We start from the raw sequence: 24,642 nt of genomic DNA, 5'->3' as shown, positions 1-24,642 counted from the left end.
GAGGGACAAGCAGTAGAAGCAAAAGTGAAACAGTTTGAGCAGCATATTCCAGAAGTCTTGAGGTCTTTCTGAGTGTAATTTTCATAGATTTGAGATCTACCGTACCATTCTCTCACTAGAAGGGAAAACCTATAATGGCAGCAGGCCATAAAGGAGACCAAGTTAGGGAATAAGAGCCATTCAGGAAATACATGTTTGCTGATGATCTTTTAAAGAAAGTCACACCAGTGAACTGGTGGAAGTCACTTAAGCACTTGGATTCAGAGACTGTTGAAGTGATGATCTCACTTTTCACAGCAGTAGGTTCTTCTGCTGGTGTAGAAAGACTATTTTCTTCCTTTGGACTAATTCATTCCAAATTGAGAAATCGTTTGGGACCTGGCAAAGCAGGAAAGCTTATTTTTCTTTTCCAGATTATGGACAAACAGGAAAATGAAGGTGAAGACGACTGAGTTAGCTGCAGAAGCCAATATTTAAGTTTCTCACTTTGAGCTGGCTGACACAATCGATTTAATTTTTGTGGTTTTTTTAAATATTTCATTTAACTATTTTAGTTAACAACAATGTTAACAAAAACAAACCTGATTTTAAAAAAACTTGAATGTTTAACTAAATTCAAAAAGTCATGTGCTTGTTTTGTTAAAATATTATGTGTTTGCTGTTGAAGAAAAAATCCAGAATACATAACGTTGTTGTTTTAGTTAAATAAAACCATTTAAATGTCTGTGTGGTGACGTTCTCCTCCTAATACAGTATGGCAAGAAAATCCTACAAATATTAATGATTAACCTTTTGAATTGGAGATAGTTCACCTCCCATGATATTCATAAATATCTGCTTCAATTTCCTTTGGTAAATGAAACAACCAAACAATCATTCATTTTCTGATATAGCTGTAAAACTAATCAGAAAAGTTTTCAAAATAAATCACTTTAAAAATGTGTAGTGTGTACCTTCTAAAAATGAAACCTTCATCTATCTCTGAATTGTGAAGAATATGTATTAAGGTTATAACAGCCAACAAGAAAGCACTTTTATGTAGAAATACATGATTAAATCGAGTCTTCCTATCTAGTGATTTAAATCAAATCCACCCTGCTTACGTGTGGCCAAACATGGTGCTCTATACTTTACTCAAGTGGTTATCTGCTTGTAGAAGTCCTGCCTGTGATCATGCTGAGATATGCTTTGCAATTTCTGCTCATTTTAGCTTTTGAAATCACCGTCATCTCTAAATTACTTTACCTGCCCTGCATCTCTGCCCTGTCCTTGACTAGCGTCACATTGCGGCAACCCTTTCTTGGATAACAAGCACTGTGTAGAAGGAGGATTGCTTGAGTAGTGTGTGAGGCGCTGTCGTCCTTGAGCTGTATGCACTGTCAGTTTTGGGAGCTTAAGACTCAAATTTAAACATGCCAGATGGCAGCCTTGCCTATATGGTGAAGCAGGCCCCTTGCTAATTTTTCTAATTTGAATTGCTTTAGTGGAGCTGTTCTGTGGTATGGGTGTTTCTAAATGAAATATGCATAGCCTGTATTATAGTGCTTTAGTACCACTCACTTTGGCGCCAAGGCCATTGAGGGTTATCAGCATAATCCAGCTTGGTTAATTCAAATAGTTTTTCAAATTCCATTTTCAAATCAAACAGTCAGCCTTTCAGGTTAAATTAGAACTGTGTTCCGAATGTTTATTACCAGTTAGGCGTTTTGAAATTTGGTAGCCAGATAAAGAAGTGGATGTCCTTTAATGTGGTCAGACTATCAAGGGTGTTAGTCGAAAACAAAATATATTGAGTGAAATTTGCCACTGTCATAAAGCAGGTGCAGCTCCGCTAAAGTCAGTGGAGATGCACCCGTTCACATCAAGAGATTTCATTTTATGTAGCATAAAAAAAAAAAGTATGCTGTTGGAGGCCATGTAAGCATCTAGGTGGACAGATGAAGACTGAGGGTGTTTTTGGCCGTGTGGGCATTCCTTGTCCGCTCAGTCCACCAACTGTGTAAAATAATAGTGGCCAGTTGCTCTATTTTCAGCTCTTTGGTTTTGTCTTTGCAGAATGACGGTTTGGCTTGTCAGAACTGGATAATTATTTAAGCAGCCGCATATCCTTAACGCTTTTCCATAGCTGGAAAAGCTAGGTTACTTTGAGCTGTATTTAATACCTGGGTGTGTTCAGATAGTAGTTGCCTGGCACAGAGAATGTTTGAGGTCATCTGACTCTTTTGTTTCAACATTAGTTATGATGGTGACAGGGAGGGTGGTTGTTTGTGTGCGAGAGAATATTTTTGCTTTTCATTTATATAGACTAGTGTAGGTCTGCTGGCATTGACAAATGTATCTGAGATAGATTTAATAGCATTAGGTTTCAAAAGGTACCGTGACTCTGGAAAATATTTGGAAGATAACTGTTTACAGTGTCTCATGAGTTAATTGTAGCGATTATAGCCATGGTGGCTCTCCTTCGAACATACTGCATGCTTACAGACATATATTGCTAGAGTCCTTCCTTCAGCAAAGATAGACTGACTGGTTTCACCACTCAGCAGCCATGTGTGGGGTGATTGAGAAGCTGGCCTGTACATTCTGATGGCAGATCCCTGAATGAGGATGAAAGCACATTTAAGTGCCTACAGGAGCTCATCTTGGCCTACTCTGTTCTCTTAGTGCCCTGAAGTGGTGTCTGGAGAGAAATATCTGCCATTTTGAAGGTTCTCTGGGTGACTACTTAAGTTTAACTCCCTGGGTCTCTTATGCTGGGAAACATCTTTCTGCATTCTGTCTCTTGGTGAAGAGCATTATTGCATCTGAAAAAGAGGAGCAGGGTAATGAAAGTGATCACTGCTACTAGCCGGGAGAAAGCTTTGAGTTTCTGCTTCTCTACTTTGTAATATTGGAGCTGTGAACAGTGATAACAGCATGGCATTGCTTTTTCACTGGCATGAGACGCATGTTTGCATCGTTTCACTCCATGATAACCGGAAGCTGCTGTTTTATAGAACACAGTGGCAATTCAGAGAACACTAAAGTACTGGGTAGTGATGGGCAGAGTATTTTAATCTCAGTAGGCAGCACTGGATTTTTATTCAGTAGTCTTTCACTGACCTTTTCTTTTCTGTAAAGATGCACAGGGTCAGAAAAATTCAAGCTTCTTCAAATAGGAGAATATGCAGGCTGCCTAGCAAATAATTTATGGTGCACTGACCGTTCTGGGCAGTGTCAGTAGAGCCATGTAGCTTTATCCTAGAATGATTCAGCATTGTGAAGGGATGACTGGCAGTTGCTGGGATTGTTCTCAGGAATACCTTCCTCTGAGAACGAAGTTCCCTTCTGGCTTCTTCCCAATGTAATGAGTCAAGTGTGTGTGTGGTTCTTCCCCTTAGTCTTGTGTGTCAGCTAGTAGCATACGTTTTGATTTCAGCTCTTTTATAGCTCTCCGCACGTATGCTGGGCTCTTATTTTCAGTTATCCACTGTGGATAATTTGAATATTTCATTATAAAGTTTCAATGTTGTATAGTCTCTCAGCAGTATAAAGTGATATGAACTGGTACCTGGTCTGTAGGAAATTTGTAGATTATTTTCACTATAATAATGATCACCCTGAAGTTTTCATTACAACAGCCCTAGTGTACCCTCACACCACATCCCTCCATACGCAGTGTAGTATTTCTGTACAAGGAAGAGGGAAATATTTGTGTTCTGGCAGTCCCTGTGGGCCCTGACCAAGGTTGGGGGTCCCCCCTGTGCAAGGCTGTACAAACAGAGAAAACAGAGCTATGAAGATAAGGCCTAAACGATAAGACAAACAAACAGAAACAGACAACAAACAACTTGTCAGGAGTTACAGTGCAGTTTTTCTCCACTTGTCACTCCATAAAAGCCTTTCTCACCCATCCTCCCTCAGTTCAGCTACTAATCAATCTCCTTCTCAGCCCTTATTCAACCTCTTTCATCCCTGCCCACTCCATGTATGACACTTGGCCTTTCTCTGGTTGTAACTAATAAAATAAAATTAAGAAAAGCAAAAATTTCTCCTGGCCATTTCAAAGGAGCCTCACTACTTCTGGGGAGGGGGGATGTACAGGGGACCCACCTGGTCTCTCCCTGCCCCCACATGTAAACTGGCAGCTCTGGCTCCCAGCCACGTTGATCATTCGTTTGTGATTTATGATGGTAATGTGGCTGTAAGAAGATACTAGCGATAAGGAGAGGCGAGCGATAAGGAGAGGGGAGCTGTAGTTTCCAGAGACAGCCAGAGTGTGTGTCAAGCTTGTTCTCATTTGTATTTCACTTCTCACAGCAGAAACTAAACTACTGAGCTTAGCGAATAGGCCCCTGGATTTCATACTGTAAACATGGAAGAATTGCTTTTTTGCTCCTTGCTTCTGATGTTTAAATTCTGTCCCCAGGAGCGCTAGATCTGTTATTAAGAGGACCAATTTCGATGTGTGGGCAACAAATATAAAAGAAAAGGAGTACTTGTGGCACCTTAGAGACTAACCAGTTTATTTGAGCATGAGCTTTCGTGAGCTACAGCTCACTTCATCGGATGCATATCATCCGATGAAGTGAGCTGTAGCTCACGAAAGCTGATGCTCAAATAAACTGGTTAGTCTCTAAGGTGCCACAAGTACTCCTTTTCTTTTTACGAATACAGACTAACACGGCTGTTACTCTGAAACCTGTCAAATATAAAATAAATCGGCAACTAACTTAATTTATTGTTTGTATGGTGTCATAGTTGTGATCACTTGCTGACTTAGGGCTTTATAACTAAACTACTTTGACACAATTGAATATTTGAAACTTTTTGGTACTTTGTGGGGAGGAGTGCAGGGGAGAATGACTAAACTCAGTGGTCTACCTTTCTTATCCCAGTAAACCTACATGTGTGCTGATACATGATTTCTTTTCTTTAGAAATTGGGGGAGAGTTTAACCATTTGCGACAAAGACCAGGTGTTTAAGAGCTAAGAACCACGGTTAATTGGAGACTTACACAAGGTATGTAATATGTTCTTGTCTGGTCAATTTTCAAATGCAACTTGTTTGCAAAGAATATGTGCTCTTAAAAGGTGTGAGTAAGGGGTGTGGGGCTGATACCAGAACCTCACTGAAGGCAAAACCAAGCAAGCCATTAATGTAAGTAATCATTTTGAAGAGGTAGAACTTTGGAGGGTCCTGCATGGCTAATTTGGATGGTGTGAGTATCTCACTGCCTGAAATGGGACAGCTTGGGTATTTTAAATCATCACTACATGGAAGTTACAATTGTTCTTCTGTTAGAGGGAATAAAAATTAACTGCAAATGCTATTCCTATCTTCTCTACTCATTGAGGCTATCACACTGAAAAGGAAATAATCTCTCTTGACAGCTGGGTTGGCAATTTCCAAGGAAAAGCTAGTTTAGGACAAGATGCTGGTAAATACCAGATTAAACCTGCTTTAAACTGGGAAAAATAATTGCGTCTGTGTCCAGCAAGTTCAGCAGGCATACAGCAAATCTTTTCAAACTATGGTTACATTCATTCAAAACTGAGGAATAGGCTTGGCCTATCCACTGCGTCAGAGTTGGTCTTCTGCTACAGAATGCTGCATGGCCAAATGGATCTGGACTGGTATCTGCAGCTCTGCGTGCTTCTGATTGCTTAATGCTTCAAGCCTACAACTCTGAATTATTGTTGTTTTCATATAATTGAATGTTTTTGTCTTTTGTTTATATAATACTGAAATATGAATCATAACATATAATTTCCTTGAGAAAATACCGAACCAAAATATATGCAGACATTCCAATGTTCAGTATTATACTTACATATATTACATAATATTTAGTGTTACACCCACTGCAGTTTTACTTTTTATTTGTACAACCCTAAATTAATCTGTGTATCTACTGCCTTATTTAATCACAATTTGAATATATAACTAAAGCTAAGCGTAATGTGATGTGTAATGTAATGAAACAGTTTTTTAAATAGAAAATGCCTTACACTGGTGCTAACTAGATTTTCCTGGGGTAGAAGAGACCATGTTTTTCTTGATTAAAAACCACTTCTGGTAAATACCATGCCATCCTTGCTTGACAGCATCTGCTGCATTGTCATTCAATGAGCCTGTTATCCCTCTTGCCTTATTGATTCTGAACTAAGCAAGCAAACTAACAAACAAAACTCTCAAAAATTGACGTCTTAATTAAGAGTTGTTTTCTGAGTCAAAGTGATAGGTGCCCTGTAAATATCGAAAATAAAAGATAGCGATATATGTATACGTGCACATTTCTTGTAAAAAACAGATCTGATTTCTTTTCCTCCTCCTGCTAGTCTTACAGAGCTAGTACACCTTTTGGAGAGTGATCTGGAGTCTGTCGTGGCTCTGAATTATACTAAGTTCCAGTTGCAGATAATTTTTATCACTGGTGTCTGTGCGCGAGCCAGAAAGAACTCATCTTGACTCTGAAACACTATAACCCTGGAACAGCACATGGAACTATGCATTCTCATTTTTAGGCAGTCACTTTTGAGAATATAAGAGCACTTCGATGGATTGAAGCAGTGGGTCGAAAGAGTTGCAGCAAGAAAGTTATCAGCAAATATGTCCCTTTTTTCTCTTAGAGTGGGTTTTATAAAGAGTGCTGTAAAATAGCAGCGGGACAGTGTCTGGAGTGGGGTCAGTTTTTCTCTAGCTAAGGGGGGTGGGAAATGAGGTACTTAAAAATGCGATAAATGACATATAACTTCTAGAACAACACTGCTGCAATCTAGCAAAACATGAGTATGGTATATTCTGTGGCGATGGGTAGTATAGGACTACATCATGAAAAGATAATCAATACACAGTTCAGGGCAACTGCACCTCTGGTTTTTTTCCCTCTGTGGTTCATCAAGGGCACCCACTCTACCCTCTGGGCTCCTCAGACATCACCTCTTTTGAGTGGAGACCTGCGTGACTCTCCCTCCTGACCAGGGTTTTTCCAAGCTGCACAGTTCCCAGCCTATGCTATGAGATCCCCATCTTAGCCAGACTGCCTAAATTGACCAACTTCTGTACTTTGCTTTCTCTCCAAAGGCTCTAAACAGCACAATTGCTAGCAGTTACAAGTTACCACACAGCCCTTTAAGGAAGCATGTTTATTGTTAAGGTGGCAACATTTCAGAGAAAACGTATTAAAACCAATAAAAGAACCTACACACATGCTAAAAAGCTTACCAGAGGTCACCCCAGATCCAACCTTGGGCTCTGGTAGGTGTCAGTCCTTCAAAACCTGTAACTGGATTTTCCCCATGGCTACAAATTCATAACCGTCTGATTCAGAACCAGAACAACTATGAATACTTCAGTCTTTCCTTTATACATCTTGGGCCTTGGATCTTGGCCTCAGGTGATCAGCAAACAATAACCCCTTAGGCCATAGCTTCAAAAGGCTTGCTTTTTGCATAACCGAAGACGGGCAATTTGCATTAACCTCTCCCCAGGCGTTCCCAAGGAAATCCAGTTCACACATTGTCCCAGAAGTCAGGTTTTCCTTGTTTGGTACAAAGAAAAGGAGTACTAGTGGCACCTTAGAGACTAACCAATTTATTTGAGCATAAGCTTTCGTGAGCTACAGCTTACTTCATCGGATGCTGTAGCTCATGAAAGCTTATGCTCAAATAAATTGGTTAGTCTCTAAGGTGCCACAAGTCCTCCTTTTCTTTTTGCGAATACAGACTAACACGGCTGCTACTCTGAAACTTGTTTGGTACATTTTCCATATATTCCTTTGAACCCCCAGGTCTCACTTCTGTCACATGTCCCCATCTTGAGAGGTTATATACAATCCCAGACCACAATAATAAATAAACCATTCATTTAATACAAGTGACCCCAAAGATACATAAACTTATTTCAGTAAGGTCTCCCAAGGATATCGCAGGGAATTGCCATATCTATCACAATCTGAAACCATTTTGTCTTTCACCTTTTTCTGCTGGGGAGGGTGGGAGTTAGTCAAGGTTCAAATAAGCAATCAAACCACTTGTTTTGGGAATAAACATCTGATTTGGTTTTGCAGCTTGTAAATAAAAGCTGGTTTCAGAGTAGCAGCCGTGTTAGTCTGTATCCGTAAAAAGAAAAGGAGGACTTGTGGCACCTTAGAGACTAACAAATTTATTTGAGCATAAGCTTTCGTGAGCTACAGCTCACTTCATCGGATGCATGGGTATCCGATGAAGTGAGCTGTAGCTCACGAAAGCTTATGCTCAAATAAATAAAAGCTGTTCAGGTTAATCTTTTAGTAGTCTAGTCTAAATTTCTAAAGGATCTTAATTCTTCAATATTGGCTGTAATTGTTCATGTTATGCATCAGAAAAGACCCCAAAGGGACTGGGATTCAGTTGTTTTTAGCATTACTCACTATTTCTTTGGAAACGTGACTTCCAGAGTTTTGCATGTAAAGTTGTGCAGTTTTAATGAGAGTAGTATGTGGAGTCTGCTGGTTTCCAGAGTACACTGGAACTAGTGACCTGTGGGGGTTGGAACTTCATTGGCAGGCACGCCATTTATTTTCCTTTGGCTGCATAAAAAGTAGCACAATAACTTGAATTATGCATATGAGTCTAGTCTTCCTTTCTATGAACTGATTGGTGAATAGTTTTGTTATGCAAAACAAAGGGGATCTTTTTTGAGCATTTCCTGCTCTTCTTGTGGGGTGTGAAAATCTAAACAGTAATGGATCTCCAACTGCTTCCACAAGGGCGCAAGTCACTGTACCAGCTACTCAGGAGTTGGCTACACTTGCGAGTTACAGCAAAATAAAGGAGGCCTGGGCACACTAGCTCACTACCCAGGCACCCTGGCAAGGCATGTAGAGCGCTCTGACTCTGTGGCTACAGCGCTGCTGGTACTCGGCAAGTGGAATAACATTTGCTGTGCCCCCGCTGGAGCACCGCAGCACCAGTGTAGACAAAGTGTTGCATTACTGCGCTCTGGTTAGCCTCCGGAACCGTCCCATAATCCCCTTAAGTCAAGTGGCCACTTCTGTCATTGTTTTTGAATCACTGTAGGAATGGGGATATGCCCTTTGAAAGCTCTGTTTCTGAGAGCTGCCATGCTTATCTGCTCCAAGACAAAGCAACCAATAGTGTGGAATGCTGTGTGGTGGTGGTGGGGGGGGGGGGTCTGCTGCTGTCTGAACTTACAAGACAGCATGCTGACATCCTCTCAGTCCCCCCAAAACCTACTCTCTCCCCCCCCCACATACACACAACACACTCCCTGTCTCAAACACACACACACACCCGCCATTTGAAAAGCACGTTGCAGTCACTTGCATGCTGGGATCGCTGCCCATAATGCACTGCGCCCAATGCCGCTGCAAGTGCTGCAAATGTGGCCATGCCAGTGCGCTTGAAGCTGTCAGTGTGGACAGACTGTAGCGCTTTCCCTACTGCGCTTTACAAAGTCTGGTTTAACTCAAAGCGCTCTACATCTGGAAGTGTAGCCGTGCTCTCAGTATTAGTAGGACATCACTATGAGGAAACTATTATTAGTTTCGAAATGAGAAATTTTGGTGGATGTTCTTATTGCTCATTTACCTCTGTTCCTTTGCGTGCATTTGGAGGGAATAAAAAGTCATGACTGCAAAATCCATTTTTTCTCTGTATCATGGAAACTTTTCCTTTGTTCATTTTTACTGTTGTAACAGAAAACCAAGGTCTCCAGTTTTCCATTACAAATATCCAAAAGTTCTGGACACCCGGTCAAGGTTTTCTGTTGGATGTATTGGTATGTTTGGGATCCAAATTATTTAATGACTTTAATGAAAGTCTAGGCTTCTTACTCTGTGTGATTTATAAATTCAGTTTAGTGGTGAAGTAACTAGCACCGGAGTTGGAGGCATTGATTAATTTATAGCTAGTGGAATTATTTGGAAATCTAATATTCCTGATTAGTTCATTTGTTCTGTTTGGAAAAGTGCTTTGACCTGGAGCCATAATGTCTTGCTATAGAGTACTTTGGTCATTGGTTCAGTCACATACATAGCTTGATTTATGTCAATAGTATTGGAGAATTTCAGCAATCCGGATTATAGAAAAGTATATCTGGGAATACTAGAAAAGCAAACACTGTCATCAGATAAATATCACCCAAGAAGATGTTTTGGGGTTTTTTTTCCCTCCAGAAAGTAAAATGTCTTGCAGATTGTCACTTCATACTGTGGAGAGGTTATACTTAAACCCTACTTTTCTATGGTTGCGCTGCTGAATATCCATGCCAGGAGACTAAAATTCAGAATGCAACTGGAAACCAGGTTTTCCAAGAAAATGAAAGATGGATCAAGGAGTACAATCAAGCCTTTTGCTTCAGGAGAGACACTTGCATCAAACAGCCAATCTTTCCTTCTTATCAGAGATGGGGAAAACTGCAAAAAGTTCCCAGTTTCTAGATTGCATGGCCAGAAGGGGCCATAGTAACTATAGTCTGAGCTCCTGTATAACTCAGGCTATTGAAGTTCCCTAACATAATTCCTTGAGCAGATATTTTAGAAAAGTATCCAGTCTTGATTTAAAAATTGCCAGTGATGGAGAATCTACCATGACTCTTGGTAAATTTTTCTAATGGGTAATTACCCTCTCTCAAAAATGTACACTTTATTTGCAGTCTGAATTTCTCTAGCTTCAACTTCTAGCCACTGAATCCTGTTTTACCTTTCACTGCTAGATTGAAGACCCCATTATCAAATATTTGTTCCTCACATAGGTATTTATAGCCTGGAATCAAGTCACTACTTAACCTTCTTTGTTAAGCTAAATAGATTGGGCTTTGTGAGTCTGTCACTATAAGGCATGTTTTTTAATCCTTTAATCGATTCTCATGGTTCTTCTCTGAACCCTCTCCAGTTTATCAACCCCATTCTTGAATTGTGGATACTGGAACTGGGCATAGTATTCCAGCGACAGTCACACCAGTGCCAAATACAGAGGTAAAATAACCTCTCTGCTGCTACTCAAGAGCCCTCTGTTTATGCATTCAGGGGTCACATGAGCGCTTTGGGCCACAGCATCACACTGGGAGCTCATGTTCAGCAGATTATCCACCATGACCCCCAGATCTTTTTCGGTGTCATTGCTTCCCAGGATAGAATCTCCCATTGTGTAAGTATGGCCTTATGTTCTTTGTTCCTAGATATATAGGTTTACATTTAGCCATATTAAACAACATATTGTTTGCCTGAGCCCTGCTTATCAGCAAATCCTGATTGCATGTAGTTTTCCCCTCACATGTTAGTTGTGTAAGGATCCAGTCATCCTGTTCTCAGGTGTGATTTGGTGGTCTGTGGCAAACACCAGCTAATACCCCATCTTGTGCTTTATCTATTAGGATATTGATCCATAAGCATTCATGATCATTTTCATACGTTTATTTTAGAATGGAAGAACTGCATCCCTTGATGTGTTGTTTCATCATCCACTTTATTATGCATTAGGGACTCGCTCTCAATGAGATTTGTATGATATTCCACATGTTTGATTCCAGAACCTGTCTGTGAAATGGCTATTTGGAGTTATGGGTGGAGTTCCTTTGTAAACGTGAACTGTGGCTATCAAATGGAAACACACAGCTACAACTCCTGAAATTAGATTATAAACTATTAATGGGGTGTGATGTATGTTTAGGAAGGGTAGTCTTGTTAAAACCCAGGACTGGATGCTGGGATACCTGAGTTCAGTTGCCAGATCAGTCATTGACTTGCTCTGTTACCTTAGGCAAGTTGATTGACCTCTTCAAACTTCAATATCCCCATTTTATATATGGGGATAACACATCACCACCTGACGGTGTTGAATGTTACAGTACTGCAAAATATTAAAAAACCTGTAAGCTTTATAAGGGGCTTATGTTAGAAATGCTTGTTTTCCAATGTGGAGGTAAACTATGTGAGGGCAGAAAAAGGGGCTAATTTGTGTGGGAAATAGAAAATGTAACTAGGTAGCATGGAGGGAGAACTATTAACTTGAGAGTAAAAGCCAGTGAGTATTTTCTCTGGCTCTGCAATTGATTTCTGATGTATGTTTAGAGCGCTTTTCTTAGGGGACTGACATTTTTCTGATACATAAAATGGCATCGGTGAAAACTGGTGGTGTAACTTACGGATCATACTTCTGAGTAATCTAAAGATTTTAATTTATATTCTTTAAAATATGTTGGATTTTCTTTTGTTATAAAGCATTCCTTTGTGAAACTCATCTTTTGTATTTGTCATACCTTGGATGCAAATTTGTTTTCCAGCAATCAGTGAAATGTATAGGTTTTAATTATTTTTTCACTCTCCATTGTTTGTCACACCCTTTTGAGAGTTTGCTGCTTGGCAAACATCTTTTCCTTCCTATCTCCATGTTTTTAGTGGTCTGTGTTTTTCCTTTGTTTGGGTCAGCTTGGCGCTAGGAACAGTTTTTTTGGTTGCTGCAGCAGCAGGAGAAACACCATTATGTTTCTGTTCTGTTGGCTGTTCATATTTCTTGTATGGTAACAAGTGAAAAAAAGCATTTAAGATCTAGACATTTCCCACTGGTTTATGATAACTAGGACACATTTTTATAATGTTCCTTTTAAAAACAGACAGCCTTTTCTTTTTCTTTTTTTGAACTAGTGTTTAGGGTTTTGGTTTGTTTTTTTATTCTGTTTTCTTATGTAAATTTGATTTTGGAGTATCAGTCCTCCCTCATTTGATGTTTACAACCAACATTCTGGGTATATTACAATCATGGATACAATTTTTTCATGGTAAAATTAAGCAAAAGTCACAGAACAGTCATGGGGGGGGAGGACAAATCAGGGTATGGTCACAGCGGGGCTGAAGCCAAAGCCAGAGTCCCGCTGTCCTAGGCTGACAGCCAGAGAAGTCATGGAGATATGTTAAAGTCACAGAATCCATGACCTCTGTGACCAAATCGTATCCTTAATTACAACCAAGTGATTGAGTAAATGGGATTATAATTTGCCCTTCCCAAGAGGTATCTGTACTTCTTACTTTTTGTCTACCCTTGTAAGAGTTTAACCAGAACATGTTCCCCCTCCTTTCTCCCATTCAAGGCTGTTTTAAGAGATGCCAGTTCAGATAAGTTCTTGGGGTTTCACCCAGTTCTTCTGCCAGGGTCATCATATTCTAATAATTTCTTACTTCTCAGTTAGAGACTTTGCATGATGTTTTGGTCTCTTTTCCAGAAATTTTGTGTGTTGCAGAACCTGTAAACAGTTGGTGAAAGTGGATACTCAGATGCTGATTTAGCTTTCAAGAGCTGTTTTTTTTAAATTCTACACAGGTGGTAAAATAGAATTAACCACCATTTTCTTCCTTCCTGAAAGATGAGCTGAAATCTGTCTGTACAACATTGGCTAGCAGTGTTCAGGTGGACAGGACTTTAAATTAGCCTTAAATTGATTTTTAGCCTATCGCACCATGCCAAACATCACGGGGAGATGCTAATATCCATTTTTTGAACCCAGATTAAGAAGAAGTACAGTTGTTGAAGGGGTAAGTGCTTTTAACAGCATTTTGCAAGCTACCTTTTGGATAGAATGCATTAGCTATTAGCCATCAGCATTACACATCCAATAAGACAGCATGTGATGGCTGTTGTAGCCAAGTGGAAGCAATAGTTAGACGGAATACCTAAACTGAAATTTAGAGTGAAGGTCTCTATGCTTGGGGGAAGGCAACAGGGGATCTTTGACAATTGAGTGGTGAGGACATCTGGCACCACCAGAAGCACAATGCTCCCAAACACCGCTCTGTGTAAAAACAGGGTGTTGGATAAACAGAGTTGCAGTGCATAGTAAGTATTTGTTGCTGGAATATGAGTGATCTTCAGTTAATTGACTTCTTGAGAAAGAGACACTATACATAATTATTAATTATAAATATAAAGTGTGTATTTATACTTTTGGGTGTTTTTCAAATATCAAAATGGGGCTACCCTCTGCCTCATGATAAAAATGTATGATACCTAAATTCTTGCTATGCCATGAGATTGATTCATGGTATCAGAGACAGCAAATACTTAACCTTAGAAACTGAAGTTCAATTTTAGAAAGTTTAGCAACATATAGTACATCAAATAATCTTGTACTGGGAAGTTATCAAACCATAAATTATACACTGCGTTTTTTTTACTGCTATGCAGCAAGCTGTTGCTGGAGGCCGTATGTTCTGCATTTCATGTAAGCTTGCAAGCATGTATTTTCTCACTCTGCCTGTACATGTAAAATGAAATAAGACTGTAATTTTTAAGGATTGCTGCTGCTTTCTTTGATAACTTTTCCAAATCAGTTCTTTCCACTGGTTATGCATAAAGGCATTGCTCAGCAGTGACACATCTGTTGCAAAACAAACAATTGATGTCCTAAAATAAGAAATTGCACTGTATAACATTTACCCCTTAGGAGGCTTCTGCTAATTTTATAGTTCTATTTTTCAAATGCAGTGTAATTTGCTGGAAAAATCACTAGTGCTTTGTCTATAGAAAACTATTTATCACTAAATATCACAAAACAGGTGAATTTTTAGTAGAATCAGGAATTACATTAAAAAGGGGAGCAGACATTTTTAAAAAAGTGATGGTGATACCTGAATTGTACTGTTTTTGTTCAAGTGTGTTTTTCATTCTGCATGAAACAATTGTAATTGTGTAATGTAAAGTAACAAGTATTCGACTGTCCAGCAAATCCAACAAACTCAATTGACTAAATGATTCTATCCTTGTAATTTCACTTACCGGGGGGGGAATGGTGCCTCAGGCTGGTTAACTAATACATAGATTGTTCTGTTTCAACGTTACATAAAGAGAATAAACATATTTAATGTCAATAAAATAGATTTATTCTGTCATTTCATATTTCATTGTTTTAGAATACATTTGGATGGGGCCCCAGTGTTGCTGTGTCTGTATCATAGGGAGTATCCCACACTATTAATTCAGACAAAAACCAGTTTTGCTTTATAATCTGGAAGAGCAGCTGTTCTAGAGACCCTAGAATATTGACCAAGCAATTCCTCAGAGCACCATGTAAATTCATAATGCAATTTTTTTGAGGATCCTTGGTGCTGCTGCTTAAAAAAAACTATGTAATACTGTGTAACAGACTTGAAAAATATATTTGAAGTTGCCCCCTTGCTTGCAGTAGGGTAAAACATTTTTTGAGTCAGTGCAGTAACAATAGATATTTATTAGCATTGGCTTAGTAAGGGTGGGCAAGTTTATAATTATATTTCCCCCCTCCCTTTTGGGGGGGGGGGGAGGAGAAGCAGCTGATTCAGCAAGGTACTATCTCCATTCAGCTTATAGACTGTCGGTTTCCACGGCAGGTACTCAGGAATCAGCATTTTGCAGAATCAGGCCTTGTGTGGCACAGCTGACAAGTTTTCAGAATAATCTTACAAAATATCTGTAAATAACTTTTCTACCACACTGTGAACCAAATTTTTAACTGCTTGATGCCATTACACCTCTCTTAAAAGTTAGGTTAGTTACAGCAGTTTGGGGTTTCATATGGGAAGAATCAGTCTTTGAAAGTGAATAGAAACTAGGGTAAGCGGAGCTATATTTGACAAAGCTAGTGTCTCCTTGAAGTAGTCAAGTAATTAGAACCTTGTTTTCAAAGCAAATTTGGCATGAGTTAAAGTGGCAGTGTTGTCCAGGAAGATTCCCTTTCAAGAGGGTAGGGCAGGTGCAGTTATTTTAAACCACTGATATTCTGTGTACTGTACTCTGATTTCTCTCATTAACCTCCATTAAGTACCCAGCATTTTGCTTATATTCTAATCTATGAAAGGGAATTGCAGTGTTCTGCTTTCTTTGGAAGCTCCCAGTGAAAATAAAAAGCAAAGTCTGCTTTAACATTGCTAAATAGACAGGTTGTGTTGTGATTAAAAACATAAAATTCTCTACAGAATAATAAAATTTAAAAATTGACTAATGTGGGATATGTTTGAAACTTCAACAGACTTGTATGGTTATCTTCTTAGAAAATTATTGTAATAAATCACATTGAGTACATAGATAGAATTTTCTGTCTTAAGCTTTCATACACCAGTAAGGCATTACCCGCAGTACCGTTTTTCTTTTTACTTTGGATTCACTGAAAAACTCCAACCATTTTAAAATTCTGCCTTTCTAGTTTGGCTTTTGAATTCTGTCGTTGCTAAGGTGCCTAATATTCCACATCCCCACATACACACACTTCTGAATAAGGTCACATTTTTAGTAAGGTGTGTTAAAAGCGTTCAGGCTTATGTTGATCCATGCAGTCTTTGGCTATGTCTGCACTGCAAGTGCTACAGTGGCAGGACTGCAGCTACGGCACTATAGTATAAACACATCCTGTGTCCACGGAAGGCGTTTTTCCATTGATGTAGTTAATCCTTCTCGTTGACCTAGCTGCATCTACAATGGGGGTTATATTGACCTAACTATAGCACTCAGAGTGTGACATTTTTCACAGCCCTGCGCAACGTAGTAGCTAGTCGATCTAATTTTTAAGTGTAGACCAGCCCTTAAAGAAGATTGTGGACTCTGTGAATGAAAGCTCATTTAATTATGCAAGCCCCCAATACTACAGCAGGATGTGCGTAAGTGGTCCTTCCTGCTGTTACAGAATTCTGCTAACTTCAAGGGATTCTGCCTGCGTGGTTTCCATTGCTAGATCAAGCCTTGACTTAAGAAGTAAAAACCCACTAGAAAAGTAAAATAATACTGAGACTTCATTTTCTGAAGTAACAAAACCAAAAGGTGCTTTCAGTGTTCTGTAAGATTTAAATGTTTTTTGTACCCTTGACAGAGAAAAGTAACGTTGACGTAGTTAGCTGTGCCTCTTGTATTTCAGACAGGTTTTACCGTTACCTTATCAGAGTTGCAGAGCGATGCTGCTGGTAAACAGCTTTTATGCAGCTGTCACACATAGCAGATATAATCCTTTTTTTTTTTTTTTTTTTTTTTTATGAGGCTGGACTGTTCATTTAGAACAGCAACTTTAATTGGCTTCATGTCATTAAATTTGACAACTGTCTAGGATACTGAAGTAAGACCATATCATTTTCATCTTTCATTTATTATTATTAGTATCATTATTATTTATTATTTATGGATATTCAAGCTCATCCAAAACTGTTCCAATAATGTTTTTCTTTAATCAGACTGGCAGATCTTTCTCCTTGCACTGAGATGGAGACAGTGATTTTAGTTCAGCTTTCATCCACAATCACTAACACAAATGTAGTTTTGGTTTAACAATAAAACATAAAGTAATCATGGCAGGCTCAGGTACTGTAGTAAGTTCTATCAGGGTAAGGACGTTTCTTTCTGAGCAGGATAAATGGCAGTGCACCACCTTTTGAAAATTGCAAATGGTCACTCCTTGCTGGCATGCTTATTTTCTTTGCGAGTGGGCCAATAGGATAATAAATCCTTCTCTAAGAAACCTGGTTTGAATCCAAATGTTATCTTAGGGATTCCTTTCTCAAGATTGATATGGAAAGTTTCCCAGGTCTTGATGGGGGAAGGGAGGAGAGCAGGCAGGTGTCATATTTCTTAGTATGAACAGTGCCTATTGGTTTGAGTGTGCAGGAGAGTCCAGATTTTGGGTTGTTCTCTAGGGCTTGTCTCCACTTAACAGGGGATTGACGCGCAGTGATCCATCCACCAGGAGTCGATTTAGAGGGTCTAGTGATGACCTGCTAAATCGACCGCCAATTGCTCTCCTGTTGACTCCAATACTCCACCAGAATAAGACGCATAAGGTAAGTCGACAGGAGAGTTTCTCCTGTCAACCCAGCACGATGTAGACTCCGCAATAAGTCGACCTAAGGTATGTCAACTCCAGCTACGTTAAGCACATAGCTGGAGTTGCGTAACTTAGGTTGACTTAGCCCCTAGACATTTGATTGTCACGCGGCGTTGGACTCTCAAATGTCAATACAGCAGATATGACAGGTGCAAGTGGTAAATGAGGATTGGACTATGGTTTCTTTTATTCAGGGAGTTAATGCATAGAATGAAAAATATTCCACTTGGGCACTAGAGTGAAAGGAGAAAGAGTGCCCCTTCTCGTTCCTTTGCCAAATGTGCATATTAAAAATGTAAAGACAGCAGGAAAGTCATGATGCTACATTGTTGCTTTGGAGCAGTTTTCAGTAAGTTTGTAGTACCAGAATGCAAGAGAACGTGCTAGGGACATGGTTTATTTTGGTTTTGTGTGTGTTAGATTATTCCATTAGCTCATGTCTGGTGTAGATAGAGATGTGTCTGCCTTGTTTTTCAGTATTTGTTTCTCGTGCAATTTGGTGTACTCCAGTCACACTGCAGTTCATAAGACATGGATGGATTATTAAGTATGTTTTATAGCATGTTCATTTTCAAGTTAATATGCTGGTAGCTGGCTATTCTGTTTTATAATAACTTGATTCTTATTCCATGCCCCTAATTCGAGCTAATACTTTGAACTCCTACGTCACCTTCCATTCCAGGATCCCAAAGCACTATACAGATGCAAAGTACATCTCTGATCCCTGCCCCTCCTGCCATCTCCCTGGAAGGCACGCAAGTGTCACCACTTTTTACAGATGGCTAACTTGAATTACAGAGTGTAAGAGGAAAGGAGTACTTGTGGTACCTTAGAGACTAACCAATTTATTTGAGCATAAGGTTTCGTGAGCTACAGCTCACTTCATCGGATGCATACTGTGGAAAATACAGAAGATGTTTTTATACACACAAACCATGAAAAAATGGGTGATTATCACTACAAAAGGTTTTCTCTCCCCCCACCCCACTCTCCTGCTGGTAAGAGACTTGTCTAAGATCAGGTGAAGAGTCAGTAACAGCACCAGAAATAGGGACCAGGAGTTTTTAATCAACATTACAGTTTCTCCCTCTGCTAGTAGTTAATTGTTGAATCCAAAGCCTGTTGTTGCAGGTAGTTACCAAGTTGGCAAACTGAATGTTTTCAGGAGGAACTGAACAGCTGCATTTCCACTCACGTCAGCAGTATAGAACCCTGACTCCTTTTTGGAAAATATAGGTCGGGGAGTTGTGGCAACCAACAGTAAGTGATCTTCAAATGATAACGATGTGGCTGTGGGCAAGGGCTAGATGAGTTGAAGCAATATAAGCCATTCAAGTCAGTAATCTGGACATTGGAAAGTTGCTGTGTTTAAAGAAAATTAAGTTTCAAATTATCTTCCTTTACTCTGAAGTTTTGTTAATTCCCTGTCTAGACAAGTGGCTTCCACTGCTTAATTATTCAAATTACATTTTGTACTTAAAAACAACTGTTTCTGTGGTTTTCTATTTCGCATGCTATTGGAGTTCAGATTTGCAGAGTACAAGTATGATGAAGAAAGCATTTTATCTTAGCCATCATTTCATTTTCAGTTAGTTTAAGCAAATAAAGTCAAGTTTAACAGTTGTTGCTAAAACTGAACGATTTTCTGGCATTGAACTTATTAAATTATAATTAGGTTGTGAGCTGTTTGGGCGAGGAATTGCCTTTCTGTAGGCAGCATGTACTTCATTTTGGGTGCTTACTGTAGTATAAGCAAACTGCAAGTTTTTATTTGCTAAATTGGTGGTAAAACAGAACTGGCCAGATTGGGAGTAGGTAAAAATTAATTTTTCTTTCCCTAACTAAACGCATCTTCCGACAGAAACTCTACAAAGCATTATTCTTTTTCCTGGTCTCTGAGAATGCTGAGCCTAATTGGTTCTGTGGCATTTGAACATTAAGGTGTACATGTAAGCTAATTTTTTTTTATTCCATTAATTACTAAATGTTCCTAGCTTTATGGTAGATGCTTTACAGACAGCTATGAAGACAAATGAAGTGTTTCTTTTGGTAGAGACCAGTATGCTTTTGCTTGCTGGGCTTGGCAACATATTGTGATCTATGGTATGGAAGTTCTCTCTAGGATTCTTGAGTGTCATCTAGCAGGCTACGAGTTTTCAGCTATGATAGTGTCTACAGAATTTGCCTGGATATGTTGGGATTCTTTTCTGCTTCAATCCTTTCACATGTGTTAAAGTAATAATTATAGATTCCTTGAAAGATATTCCAAAAAGGAATTGGGAGGGTAGGGAATCCCAAGAGATAATGTAATAGAGGCCACAAGGAAAAAAAGAGGAAACACAGTTCTAGAAAAACACACTGCATGTAAACTTCAGAAATGTTCTTGTTTTGACCCGTGTCTTGGCATAGGAAAATGTTCTTAAAAATGGGCTGGAATGTAAAACTTCTGATCTATAATCTCAGCTTCAGTACTGCAGTCTTGAGTGCATTACCTCTCTGCTTCACTTTCCCTGTCTGTAAAATGGGGAATAATAAAGCTTGCTTACTTCATGGGTGTGTTGGATTAATGCTTATGATAAACTACTCTGAAGATAAAAAGCAGTATTAAATAATAAGCATTAAATTAATTGGAGCTTTTTGGTTGAAAGAGAAATTTGTATGGAATACATAAAATAGCCGTACAAAAAGATACCTATGAGATAAGAATGCTGGGGAATAAGCTATAAAAATAGAAAAGGGTTTTTCTAGTAAAAGGGGAAAACTGATCTAACATGAGTGAATTTTTCCTCTCATAAGATTATGAAAGGCAACACACTCTCACAGAGCTTATTTTTCATAGCACATAAGACAAATTTCCCTGTCTTCCATCCAGTCAAAACAGATCACAATAAAAATGCATCCGGTGAAATGAGCTGTAGCTCACGAAAGCTTACGCTCAAATAAATTTGTTAGTCTCTAAGGTGCCACAAGTCCTCCTTTTCTTTTTGCGAATACAGACTAACACGTCTGCTACTCTGAAACCTGTCAATAAGGGGGGGGGGGGAGAAAACCTGGATTTGTGCTGGAAATGGCCCAACTTTATTACCATACACATTGTAAGGAGAGTGATCACTTTAGATAAGCTATTACCAGCAGGAGAGTGGGGTGGGGGGAGAGAAAACCTTTTGTAGTGGTAAACACCCATTATTTCATGCTTTGTGTGTATAAAAAGATCTTCTATACTTTCCACAGTGTGCATCTGATGAAGTGAGCTGTAGCTCACGAAAGCTTATGCTCAAATAAATTGGTTAGTCTCTAAGGTGCCACAAGTACTCCTTTTCTTTTAATAAAAATAATGAAATTGTGTGTTTAAAAATCTCATGATTATGGGTTTCTCGGAGGATTGACAAAACATGGATAATAGCGTAGACCCAAAGGAAATCTTTGAGATTGTGCGTTCAGTAAAGTAAGTGGAACTGGTGGTGAATTGTTGACTTTTTTTTTTTTAAGTCGGGGTGGGGGTGGTTTGTGAATTTGATATATTAGTTGCATACCCAGAGAAAACGAGACACTTCCACTATTGGACCTTGTTGAAATGAGTCTGTTTGTAGGAATGTTTGATCTGATTTACTTGTGCAAATGGTCATCTTTGAAGAGCCATTTACATTTACTGTTATGTCCCATTTTTCTGAAAATTGCAACCCTTTATACAGAATTATGTAATGAAACCTTAATATATGATTCACCCATTAAGCCTTGATATATTCATATTTAAATAGATAGGTCTTCTACAGGAATGTTATGCTGACGCGAACGTGTAAAGTAAAGAACTGCATCTCTTCGCTTGTAGCTTCCTTTAACGTTAAGAGAATTACGTGCTCCTGGTCCACTGATGGCTAACAGCATAGGTTAATAATGAAATGTGTTTTGAATTGGCATATACTGTGAAATAAATGCTCCTGGGGAAAGTAGTGTTTTTTTTGTCTGGAGAGTTAACTTGTCAATCTGTAGTCATGGAAATGTAGAAATCTAATACAGCTTCAGGTAGTGCCTTTGGCAGTCAGTCCCATGGTTTCCTTGGTGATAACACTGGTAATGATCCAGAAGGGGAGATATCAGGCTCCCATGGTATGCCTGATTGGAGGTACAGGTTGCTGTAAAACACACAATTAATAATTTAGAGAACAATACAGAATAGCAAACCTCGCTATATGAGCACGGTTAAGTAGCAAGTACAAAATACAGGGTCAAATTAAGAAGTTATGTCATGCAGGCTTGGAAAATGAAACTGGTTGCCCTCCCACACTGTAATATGGTGTTAAAAACCTACCCATCCTAATTTATATACTGTCTGTACTCTTCCAGGGGCGCACCTCAGAATTTGGGAAAGTCTGATAGAAAAGTTTCAGAGTAGCAGCCGTGTTAGTCTGTATTCACAAAAAGAAAAGTCTATCCTAACTTTGCACTGTAGCAGCTAAGTGCCAGCATTTCAGTAAATAGATCTACTTAAATCTACTTAAATCAGTAAATCAGTAATCTAGAGCTATGACAATGACAACTGTTGTTGCCAATGAAAGGTCAGACTTTCATAGCAACTGTACGGAATCCCTTCCCAGCCCTCACAGAAATTGTAAGAATAAAGATGTGAACATTGTCTGTATTCAGCTGTCTCCAGGTACCTCCTAGCCACATCTAAGAACAGAACTTAAGGATGAATAAACAAAAGAATCAGGAAATAGCTTTCTGTAACTTTAGTAGCCTTAACCACTTTTGAGCCTAAACTGGGATGCTTGCTGTGCTGATTAACAATACTGGAAAGTTCATCCGCATTGGATGACTACATGACAGCAGTGGTGCTAAACCTGAAACCACCAGCTACTTGTGAACTTAAATAAGATGGGCTGCTAAACAGTGTTATTTTTAGTAATACAGTCACACAGCACATGTTTGGTTTGTGCAGCTGGCAAATGGTATCGAGGAGCCTTCCTGCAGCCTGCCAGGTACTTGGTGACATTCTCAGTCTCTAGTTGCTTTTTTATTTTTCTCTCAGATCTGTGATTCTCTGCTGGTCTGGTTTTAAGAAGTAATCAAAAATGTGACTTCACGGCTAGCTATCAGCTGAGTTGTTTTTTCTGAACAGGTGGTGCCAGTGGACATCCATTTCAGATCAGTCTGCAAATGAATAGTTCAGATCTGCATTTCCTCTTGTAGTGGAAGTTATACACAGCAGGAGTTGCTTTAATGTGCATAGCTAAACGTAGACCGGAGCAGAAAGAAAGCCTTATCTGGCAGGTAATGCACAGAACTGGATGTCAGGAGTTTAGGTTTCATACTCAGCTCAACCACTGATTTGCTATGGGCCCTTGGGCAAGCCATTTCACCTCTGTGCTTCAGTTTATCCATAGTTAGAATTGGAATAACATCCTTACAGTGAAGTTGAGGTTTAATTTATTAGGTTGTAAAACATTGTAAGTGTCTTGTGTGGAAGGTGCTATAAAATGCAGTATTAGTTATTAATATTTCCTGGACAGATGACTCTCAAGTTTTTCTTGCTGCTTTGAACCTATTAGTTTTTACTCTAAATAAATTCATTAAAATGCAGAGCTCATTATTGAAAAATCTCCATTGCTATGTAACGCCTTAACAGACTTGGTCCCCAGGCGACATGTTCAACATGGGCTGTCGCAGCTTAATCTGTCTTGTTTCATTGATGCCAGCAAAAGCCTTAGGTAAAGAAAGTTTTTAGCAGGTTTTCAATTTAGACTTAGGACTCAGTTCTAACTGTAGTTACACCCATTCAACTGAGGGCAGAATGGGGCCTTAATTGGGTGGGGAAGGGATGGATGTATCTATGTCAGAGATGTCACTGGCACAGATGTTTCGTCTTCTAGTCAAGTGACCTTATTTCATTGTGAAATAGCTGATCTAAAATTTTGTCCCAGAATAATACTTGTGTCCCTGCATTTTTTTCTCCCTTTACAGCCTTAAAGTTGTTCCTTTGTATCTCGTAATTTGTCTTTATATTGGAAATAAGACTTAAATGTAAAGAGACTAAATCCCCAAGGCATTCTAAAGTTACAGGTACAGTAATCGTTTGTGCCACTCCACGGATGAATATGGCTGTGGTAGTGATCAAGTGTGGTGCATCCTGTTTTTTTGCTTTCCCAGGAGATACACGTCCCCTTTACAGCACACCTGGAGAGATTTGAGAAGTGCAGAGTCAGGCTGGCTCTTTGCCCCATTTGTTAATGCTTAGTGCATACAGTGTGTTTTATCTTAAAGGCTCTTTATAAACATTCTATTTGAAATATCTATTAAATTTGTACATAATACTCTGTCCGCCTGCTTTGGTTTAAACCCAATGTTAATTTTATTTTGCGGTGAAAATAGCAACAGTCTGAAAGTGGCACGCCTGGCTATAATTGCCACAGTTTCTTATGCCTGAAGCAGTGAGTGATGTTGGACGGCCACTCCTTGGGCCATAGGGTAGCAGCTGGGAGTGCCGTAGAGACTGTTCCTGCTGAGACACAAACCATGCTAGTTACAAGCATTTTCACACATTGTTGTAGCCAGCTCAGTTTGGTGCTTCAGTGTGAACAAGGATTTTAAAAATCCCATACTTCACTGTGCTGGCCAGAACCATGCAGCAGACTTCTTCCTCAGCTCAAACAAGATTCTAGCACAGTTTATGAGCACTCTGTTAATGCAGACCAAGTCACAATTCTGTTTGAAGACAAAATATGAACATTGGTCTAGAAAGGGAGGAACATGTAGTAAGAACACACACACACACCATGAAAAGGTGGAGCAAGAGGCTAATTCATTAAGATGAGCTATTATCAGCA

At 39.3% G+C, this 24,642-nt stretch overlaps 1 protein-coding gene across 12 annotated transcripts in view; it reads left to right on the top strand.

Annotated features, from left to right (window-relative positions):
• Positions 1-24,642, top strand: part of THRAP3 (thyroid hormone receptor associated protein 3) — a 73,819-nt gene that overhangs the window by 8,777 nt on the left and 40,400 nt on the right. For 11 of the 12 annotated variants that reach the window (XM_043532303.1, XM_037882054.2, XM_037882058.1 and 8 more), the window contains exon 2: positions 4,919-5,002. The exons of the other annotated variant lie outside the window; for it this stretch is intronic. The gene's annotated coding sequence lies outside the window, so the exon portion shown is untranslated. The remainder of the gene's footprint in view (positions 1-4,918; positions 5,003-24,642) is intronic. 12 annotated transcript variants of the gene reach the window in all.

The sequence above is a fragment of the Chelonia mydas genome, chromosome 19 (genome assembly GCF_015237465.2).
Source record: "Chelonia mydas isolate rCheMyd1 chromosome 19, rCheMyd1.pri.v2, whole genome shotgun sequence".
Lineage (NCBI taxonomy): Eukaryota > Metazoa > Chordata > Testudines > Cheloniidae > Chelonia > Chelonia mydas.
Note: the sequence above shows the minus strand (reverse complement) of the source record. Positions and strands in the feature narration are given on the sequence as shown.